The sequence below is a fragment of the Colobus angolensis genome, unplaced genomic scaffold (genome assembly GCF_000951035.1).
Source record: "Colobus angolensis palliatus isolate OR3802 unplaced genomic scaffold, Cang.pa_1.0 Scaffold188, whole genome shotgun sequence".
Lineage (NCBI taxonomy): Eukaryota > Metazoa > Chordata > Mammalia > Primates > Cercopithecidae > Colobus > Colobus angolensis.
The window spans coordinates 5,375,078-5,384,845 of NW_012115021.1; the positions used below are offsets into that span (position 1 = coordinate 5,375,078).

Here is a 9,768-nt window from a genome sequence, read left to right on the forward strand (position 1 = left end):
AAGTGATCTATTAATAGATAACAAATTACCACAAACTCAGCAGTTTAAAACACCATCCACTTCTTATCTCTCAGTTTCTGTGGGTCAGGAGTCCAGGCACAGGTTAGCTAGGTCCTCTGCTCTGCTTTCACAAGGCTGAAATTAAGGTGTCAGCTGGCTGTGCATTCTCATCTGGAGCTCAGGGTCCCCTTACAAATGCATTCAGATGGTTGGCAGAATTCAGTTCTGTGGTCTCTGTTTTTGCTGTAGTTGTTGTTGGCTGGGTTCATTTTCACCTCCTAGAGACTACTCTGAGATCCTTCCATGTGGCCCCTCCATCTGAGCAATGGAGAAGCTCCTTGTTGAACCTCTCTTATGCTCCAATCTCTCTGACTTATTTTTCTACCAACCGGATAAAATTCTCTTCTTTTAAAGGGCCCATATGATTAGGTTAGGCACGCTTGGATAATCTCTTTATCTTAAGGTCAATTGATTAGAAAGTTTAATTATATCTGCAAATTCCCTTTTGTCAGGCAACTTAATTGTGAGAATAACACCAGGTGGGGAACGTCATGGTAACCATGTTATAATTCTGTTTTCCACAGTTTTAAAAAAAATATATTATTATTCTATATATTCTCCTGTAGTGATCTCATCCTCCTACTCAGCTTTATTTACCAGCTCTATGCTGATGACTCACAAATCTCTAACTTCAGTTCCAACCTCACTCCTGAGCCTTTAGACCTGTATCAACAACTCCCACTGTTTACTTAGACGCCCCACAGATATTTGATTTTAGAGGCTGAAAATGAGTTCATCATTTCACCACCAGCCTGCCTTCTTCGTGGGTTCTCTCCCCCAGGGAATCATCTCCCAGGGTCATCTCTGACTGTATGCCCACTCCCCCTGCCACCACATCAAAACAACTTATACCAATCAATCCAACCTCCTAAACGCTCTTGAGTATACCTCCTTTTCTTGATTCATAAAGAAAAGGAGAAAATAAGAATAACTCTGCTTATTCCCTGTTTCGGCTACCTTCACCTCTCATGTGAATTATTCAACAACCTCCCAACTGGTCTCCTGGCCGCCAGTCTTGATCTCTGCAATGGACATTTGGATCTGCTTGTTCAATATCCATTCCAACCTCCTTGTGTTCCTTTTGGAAAATTAAAAACTACATGTCTTAGCTAGGCTTCTGGTTGCGATGTAGATTCCAACAATCAGGTGCACCCATGCAAGATTTGGAAGGTGGAAGTGATATATCATGAACAGGGGGCCTGCTTCTGCTATTTCTGGGGCAAGCAGGGTCATGAAAGCATTTGGCTTTCAGTAATAGCTGTAGAGGGAGTCCAGTGTCCAGTCCCTAGCTACATGAGTGAAAAGCAGCAGTGAAAAAAGACATCCTCTTTGCTGGCAACAGCTTTCTGATTTCCAGATCATGGCAGGGAAGTGATAGTCCTGGAGCCAGCAGTTACATGGAAACAGTGGCTTAATATTCCAGCTCACTGATCACAGCAGAGGCATCAGCTCTCTGGCAGTCAAGTTCTGCAGTGCTATTCTGGAAGGTTTTCCTGGAAGCTCAGCCCAGATTTTGCTCCTACAGCAATTCCAATCATTTTTAAATTGCTTCTGTTTGTATGGTTTATTTTATCTACAACTGAACTCTGACTACAGTATATCCTATGATTTACCACATTTCATCCAGAGTGAGCTCTCTGAAACTCTAGAACTCAAATCCAATAATGGCATTGCCCTTGCTTAAAATCTTTCAATATCCTTATATAAAGTCCAAATGTTTTAATCTTGTTTGAAAGATCCTGCATGACCTGGTCCTCCTATTCTCTGCAGACTCATCTTTACCCAGGAACCCTCTGGCCACACTAACTTTCCATTCAGGTACCTAAGATATGAACCCATCTGTTTGTCTTGGCAAATGTCATTCTCCCTAAATGGAACATTCTTGCCCTGTCTTCTCTTGAGTATCTCCCCCATTATTTTCCGATCTTGGCCTAAGGGCTTTGTCCTCCAAGAAACCTTGTCTGACCCCACCACCCACCACTGCCACAAAAACTCTGGGCTAGGCACTGTCCTGTGTGTTCCCACAGGTCCCTGGCCTTCCTAGTTTGAAACATTGTACTATTGGAAACTTCCTAGTTTGAAACATTGTATTGCATTGTATTGGGATTGCTGATTGTATACTGTGCCATCCCTCTTGTCCCTATTATAGTTTAAGAACCTGGTGAAAGTTTCCATGTCTAAGTTGTGTTCTATTTTACCCCCAGTCCTCAGTGAGCACCTGGCACATGTGTGCAAACTGAATGAAGTAATAAAGAAGGTGAAGCATTTTAAGCAGAAGGTTTAATCTCTATTGGATTTATGTTTTAGAAAAGCATGCATGTGGCCATATGCAGAAAGAACCACAATGGAATCAAGTGGAGGGAATGAGCTGAGATATAAAGTTCAGTTTGTTAGTCTGACCTAGTGCAATATTAGTGGGGATGGAAAGAAGGAGAATACTCCAGAAAAACTGATAACACTCAAGAAGTAATGAGACAGGGTCCATTAAATCTTATTTTTTTGGGGGGGGGGATGGAGTTTCATTCTTGTTGTACAGGCTGGAGTGCAGTAGTGCGGTCTCGGCTCACTGCAACCTCCACCTCCTGGGTTCAAGCGATTGCCCTGCCTCAGCCTCCCAGGTTCAAGTGATTCCCCTGCCTCAGCCTCCTGTGTAGTTGAGATTACAGGCATGCACCATCACGCCCAGCTAATATATATATATATATTTTTTTTGTATTTTTATAGTAGAGACAGGGTTTCACCATGTTGACCAGGCTGGTCTCGAACTCCTGACCTCAGGTGATCCACCCGCCTCGGCCTCCCAAAGTGCTGGGACTATAGGTGTGAGCCACTGCGCTCAGCCTAAACCTTCTTTTGGCACTTCAATTCAACTTAATTAACATTTTAGAGTACTTACTCTATGCAAAGCATTGCATTAGGTTATGCCATAAAGCATTTCTTAAGGTATTATCCCAGTTTCGGAGATCGCAAGGGTTTCAGTCAGCTAGTAAAGATATAAATACTTTAATACCAGGCAGAGAGGCAAAAGGAAGTAGAATTGAAGAGTTTATGTTTCAAGGGTAAGCAAGTGTGGTTTTTCAGTTTATTTATTTATTTGTTTGCTTGTTTTCGTCTAAAGATAACGGGCTAGTAGTTTCTGGGCAATAGACAGTGTCCTATGGTGGCAAGAACATTGCCTGGAGACAGAATATAGGAGTCTTACTTCTCCACCTGCCACTAACTGGTATGATCTTGAACAATTTGCTTAACTTCTCTGGACTTCGTTCTTCACTTGTAAAATAAAATTTTTGAATAAAATTACCTTTAAAATTCTATTATCTTATACATGTGTTATATTTAAAATGTGTACAGTATTTCTAAAATTTTTCATCAAATCATCTAATTAAAATGTTCATGTATTCTAAATAGTGCTTTAGGATAAATATTTTAACTTAGCTTTTTGTATAGTATTTAGAAGACAAGGATATAATAGAGTCAAAAATAAATCTCAACCTTTGGTTTTTTGATTCTAAGAGGTTGATGTTAATACTGCATTCACTTTTGCCAGTTAGGGACAGTTTACCCAAATGTGATTGCCCACCATCCCACTTCACTTCCTCAGCCCTGTCAGCCTTATGATTTTTAAAATTTTGCCTTATCTATTGCCTACTATGAATGCTAGGCTTTGTCAGAGGAATGTAAAAAAGAGCCTTGAATCATTCTTTTTGCCCTCTTTGATAGACAAGTAGTTTAAAATTCTGTGCTCAGACTGTTTAACAATTCTTCTCAAATTTCAATGGAAGGGAGACATATAAAAGAGTGCAAAAAGCAGGATTAGAATCAAGTATCCACTTGAAAATTCACTTGCTCTTCCCATCACTATGCATGGCTCCTTCTCTTTGTAACTAAGTATGCAACAAGCTTTCAATAATGAACAGGAATGCTAGCAGCTGTAACAAATGAACCTCGGAAAAAAAAAATCAGTGGCTTAATACAAAGTTATTTCTCATTCATTTCAAGTACAATTGGCAGTAGGAGTGATGATGGTGGTGGTGGTTTGTGTACTCCTCTTCCTTGCAGTCATTTGGGAACTCACCCGGGTGTCATCATCCAAGTGGCAAAAGCAGGTCAGGGGAGGGAAGGAGGGAGGAAGGAAACAGACTTTCCTGTGGGAGGTTTTTATGGGCTAGACCTGTCACCTTTATTCCTAGTTCATTGGCCAGATCTCAGCTTCATGGGCACATCTAACTGCAGAGGAAGCAGTGCAATGAGGTCTAGCTGTGTGCTAAGGAAGAGAACGGGCAGGTTTTGATTACTACTTAGCGGTCTCTGGTCTCTGCCTTACCCCCAGGGCACATTGATTCTCTCTAGCTGTTCCCTCTGGACTTCTTCCTTTCTACCCCATGTCTTTAGTTGTTGACAAAATATTTCAGAGGTGACTCCTACTTGCCATGAGTAGTTGGGAAATATTTTTAAGGTAGTGATTTTCATCAAGTAAGCATCTGACTTTTATGATGCAACCTTCAAGTTTCCCTAAGCACTCCAATTTCTGCCTTAGAATATTATAGTGCATTAGTTTGTGCAGGACATACAATGACCATATGTCATTCTCAGTTGTGTATGTAGATTTAGCTTCAGGTGAATATAACTGGGAATATTACTCTTCTAATGTTCTCGGGTTTCATGAGGTCAGCGATTAAAAAAATATTCAGATCTCAAGTTTCCTTTAGACCATGAAAATTATATCACAACTTTCTAGTTGGATATCATAGCTTTTTTTGGTATAGAGCAATGGTTCTCAAAGTGTGGTTCCCAGACCAACAGCATCAGCATCACCTGGAAACTTGTTAGTAATGCAATTCTCAGGCCTCACCTCAGGCCTCCTGAATCAGAAACTATGGGAATGAGGCCCAGCAACCTGTATTTTCACAAGTCCTCTAAGAGAATATTCTAGAACCACTGGTTTAGCAATTTGGAGTTGAGTTAGATCATTGTTGAAGCATTTCACTTCAAGGATCAAATCAAGACATTATTTGAAATCGTTTGTTTAAAACATACAGAATCTCTCTCTCATATTGCTGTGAATTAAGGGTGACACAGAAATTCATTGAATGAAAATATTGTGAAGAGCCCTGGGAGGTCATGAGAGCACACAGTTTTCAAACGTGTTGGTTACAGAAATCTAAGGTTCTATGAAGCATCTCTAGGGGTTTCCTAAAAGAAAATGTTCATACATTTGGTTGATGACTATCCTTTGACCACCCAGGGTTTGTCTCTAAAAGACTTGAAATTCTGTGTCAGAAGAAATAGAGCTTTAGGACCAAGTCAATATCTTATTCATCTTTTTATCTTCATTACCTTACAGAGTGCCCCAGCATAAAGCAGATACCTAACAAACATTTACAATATATGGATGGATGGAATAGGCATCTCATGGATGCAAGTGCTTAAGTAACTTTTACTAATATTCTGGGGTCATTTTTAAAAAAATCAATTTGGATAGTTTATTCTAGTTGCTATTATAGAATACTGACTGCTTTATGTATGCTGCCAGTCTTTTCAGCAGTTTAGGATTTTATCTAGCAGATATTAAGAACAATGCCTCCAACTCTGAGAAAGGGGAGGGGGGCAGAGAGACAGAGAAACTTATATGAAGATAGTGTTTGTTCCATTTCTTGAAATGTCTATAAAAATATGCTACTGCTGGCCGGGCGCGGTGGCTCAAGCCTGTAATCCCAGCACTTTGGGAGGCCAAGACAGGCAGATCACGAGGTCAGGAGATCGAGACCATCCTGGCTAACACAGTGAAACCCCGTCTCTACTAAAAATACAAAAAATTAGCCGGGCGAGGTGGCGGGCGCCTGCGGTCCCAGCTACTCAGGAGGCTGAGGCGGGAGAATGGCGTGAACCCGGGAGGCGGAGGCTGCAGTGAGCTGAGATCCGGCCACTGCACTCCAGCCTGGGAGACAGAGCCTCAAAAAAAAAAAAAATAAATAAATATGCTACTGCATGGTAATCTTTTCAGTGACTAACCCAGGACTTCTTCCTCAACCTTGGCACTAGTGACATTTGGGGCTGGATCATTCTTTGCTATGGGATCTGTCTTGTACATTGCAGGATGCTGGGCAGCATCCCTGGTCTCTGCCCACTAGATGCTGGCAGCATCACCTACTACTCCTAGTTATGACAATCAAAATGTCTCCAGACAGTGACAAGTGTTCCCCGGAGGCAAAAGGGCCCAGGCTGAGAATCACTGCTCTATCCTAATGTTAATAGGGCAGTAGTAATTTTCCTGCATTTTATTCAAAGCTATGGAAACAGGCTTCGAGAAAGAGCATATGTTCCACATTTCTCTTTAGCTCATTGTTGAGGACTTTGGCAGTGACAGCTCTATCTATTTTGAAATGATTTGGTTCACAAATCCTCATTATTTTAGGCCATTTTTCTCCCTGGAACAACTTTATCTTTGGAGATGCAAATTCACAAACTCTAAGCATCTTTTTTACACTTTCTGTGATCTTCTACAAGGCTTCAGCACTGAATTCCATTATTGGGCATTTTTATTTAATAATTTCTAAATAATCTATAGACTGGCTAAAGGAACTCTGTATAAGTCCATAATACAGAGCTAGCAACTAACTGAATGGTTTTTATCTACTTCGTTACAATAGTTTAAAAAATTATTTAAGAAAAAACCTAAGTAAAATGTAATAATACCCTTTATTACTTCCTACTGCAAGATTCTGTCCATGGAAAGAAAGTCACCATTGCTTCCGGAATTTACTTCCCGGTATCTAAAGAATATGCTAACAATTCTAGTTCGTGATTTATTTTAGACGTTATCTATTTTCTTCCCTTTAGCACATGAGGATTTAGCATTATTTCAACCTCCCCTCACTTCTGCTCCTCCATAATATCAATATACTACAATTTTTCTTTAAATGTTTAAATGACGAGCTGACAGTGTATCCTGACATCCTTATCGACATCCTCATGTAAATGTTCCCTCTCTTATTTTCCACGTGGGTATGTGTTTTAAATAGTCCCTTTTAAAACGAAAAAAAAAATGTTAATGGCATTTTGAGAGAGTGAGAGGATAAAAGTACATGGCCATCACACAATTAATAGGAAACTAAAATTATTTTTGAAAACTTTGGAAAGATTACATAAAAAGTCTCAAAATTTCATTGTTAGAAGGTAAAGATTTCTATTTTCCCCTCACCTCTTACATTTAGCATAAATGACAGTGAAGCATTTTTTTCAAATCTAAGAAACAAGTATAAAATCTGATTTTTAATTTTTCATGAAACGAATTTTGTATATAATTCTTGTATCATTATTAATACCAATAAATCAGGACCTTCCAGAAAACAAAAACAGAGGATTCGAAAAGATAACCAATTGACATGACAGATGAAGAAGATACTAGGTGAGAAGAAACATGTATATAACAAAGCCTACAACTGGGAAATTGTGGGAATCGAAGTCAAGCAGTTAATTACTAACAAAGATGGCAACCATGTTTCTTCTGTCTTTCACAGTGAATGCATAATTAGCACTTAATACTAAGTCTAGGGAATAAACCATCTATAATCTACTGAAAAAGACCATCTGCTTCTATAAATTTTGTTCTCATACGCTTGCCAAAAGAAGAGAACATATTAACAAAATAATGGGCCCTGCACTGTTAATTGCTAGGTTGTTTGCAGTTGTGCTGCTGCTATTAGAATTTAATAAGCCAGTCCTTCTGCTAAATTAATAAGCAGCCAAGATTATGTAATAGCTGCTTTCAGCTGCTAATTATTTTTCCCACAATTCCTTCCCCTCCCTACCCCTACCCCCACCTTTTTTTGGCTAGGAGTAGGAAAGGAGACTGCCAGTATGTCATCAGCAAGTCTCCCGTCCTCATTTTCAGAGCCACAGAGCAACATTAGGAGGATAATCAGTTTAAACTTGGAGGTGGCTATCTCAGGAACCTTGAGGATGTAAGTGTTTTGTACAGAGAAAGAGAAAAGCAGCATTTGGATTCAGAGGGCGAGTTTTCATTGTGTAGCATTAGAGCTATCTTTTAACTGGTTGATGGCATCTGTTTCTTGTAGTAAGAGAGAAATGGGACATTCGAAAGTACCTTTGGGGCATGACTGGGTAGGGAGAAATCTGGTGGGGGTGAAGGGGACCTAAAGAACTACAGAAAGTCAGCTCTGTGCCGTGTGTCATCCACTTTCTTTAATATTCCAGTATACATTAATCATACATGTTAGTAGGAGACTTTCCAAGCAGCATAGTAGTGCTTGAAAAGGGGAAGTATTACACATTTTTTTGTTTTGCCATACAAAGGCCTTTTTTAAAATGCCCCCAAAACCACTGTCTTAGTTTCATAGATACTAAAATGCACACAAAAAGAATATAATCCCTAATAAAGGATTCCTTTACATTGATTACATTTAGCTTCGTGAAAAAATTAGCATTTCTTTTTTTACTTCAGGCCATTAAAAAAATTCTGGCGACTATACCTAGGAACCTCTGCAAAAGGGACATGGCCCAACAAAAGCAATTTTCTCGCTTCCTTTGTAGGAACCTAGGTGACTCGGATAATGAATAGCATGCGATATGGGAAACCCGTGGCTCTTCAAGGAAGGTCACCTAATCCCGTGGGACTCCCCTTTCCTTATCTGTAAATGACTAGATGATTCATCCATTCTATCATTCAGAAAATTATGAACATCCATTACGCCCCGGCATTACGCTCAGCATTACAGCTCTTAACAAATTTATCATTTTATAGTCTTTATCAGTCAACTCACATTTATTGTGTTATACACCAGGCAGTGAACTAGACTGGGATGCAAAATGAATACAACTTAAGGTGTGCTCAATAAAGGCTAACGGGCATGTGGGTGAAAGAGGGAATCGCTCTTACAGGGTTTTAGGGTGAGGCTTCATAGGAGATGTGACATTTGAGAGCAAGGACATGCCAGGCACAGCAAGTCGTCGGCAGTGCTAAACTGGAACCCAGGCGGCTGGAGGGGCGACCCAGTGTGAAGGAAGCGGGATCTCGAAGGTGAGGTGCTGTCCAGGCTTTTAAGCCGAACGGATGGTAACTCATCCAGTCCGCAGCACCGAGGATGGGCGAGGCGAGCCCAGGGAACAGACTCCCGCGAAGCTTGGGGCGAAAGGTGTCTGGGCTAGGGCTGGAGCAGTGCAATGGGAAGGAGAGGCCGGTTTTCGGACAATTTTGAGGCAGAATGATAGCAAAAGGCCCGTGAATGGATGACGAGCTCCACGGAAGAGCTGACTTGTTTTTCCAGAGTTGCAGCACTCCCTCGTCTCCTCCCACCCTTGTCGTCAGCCGTCACACCTCCCCGACCCACCCTCTGGGGACACAGAGAATCATTAGAGCTCAAACGTGGCTCTTCGCTGTCTGGAACTTCCCGGCCCTGCACCTCCGGCTAGGCTAAGGACGCTGCAGAATCCCGTCCTCCTATCATTTAAACAGGCAGCAAAGCCGCCCGCGCGCATCCCGGAGGCACCAGCAGGAGTGCGCGGGCGCGCGAGCCCGGCAGACGCCGCTTCCGGGTCACGTGGCCCAGCTTCCGGTTCGCACCCCCCCCTCAGCGAAGAAGCCTCCAATCGGCTTCCTTGGATTCAGCGGTTACCTGTGCTGCCTCCGGTGCCGCCGGCGACTGCTGAGCCGCTTCCCGCGCGTCGCCTAGCCCGCCCCTCAGCTCG

At 41.6% G+C, this 9,768-nt stretch overlaps 1 protein-coding gene across 2 annotated transcripts in view; it reads left to right on the forward strand.

The window, feature by feature from the left end:
• The window catches only part of AP1S2 (adaptor-related protein complex 1, sigma 2 subunit), a 56,477-nt gene that overhangs the window by 16,684 nt on the left and 30,025 nt on the right, over nucleotides 1-9,768 (forward strand). The window lies entirely within an intron of this gene.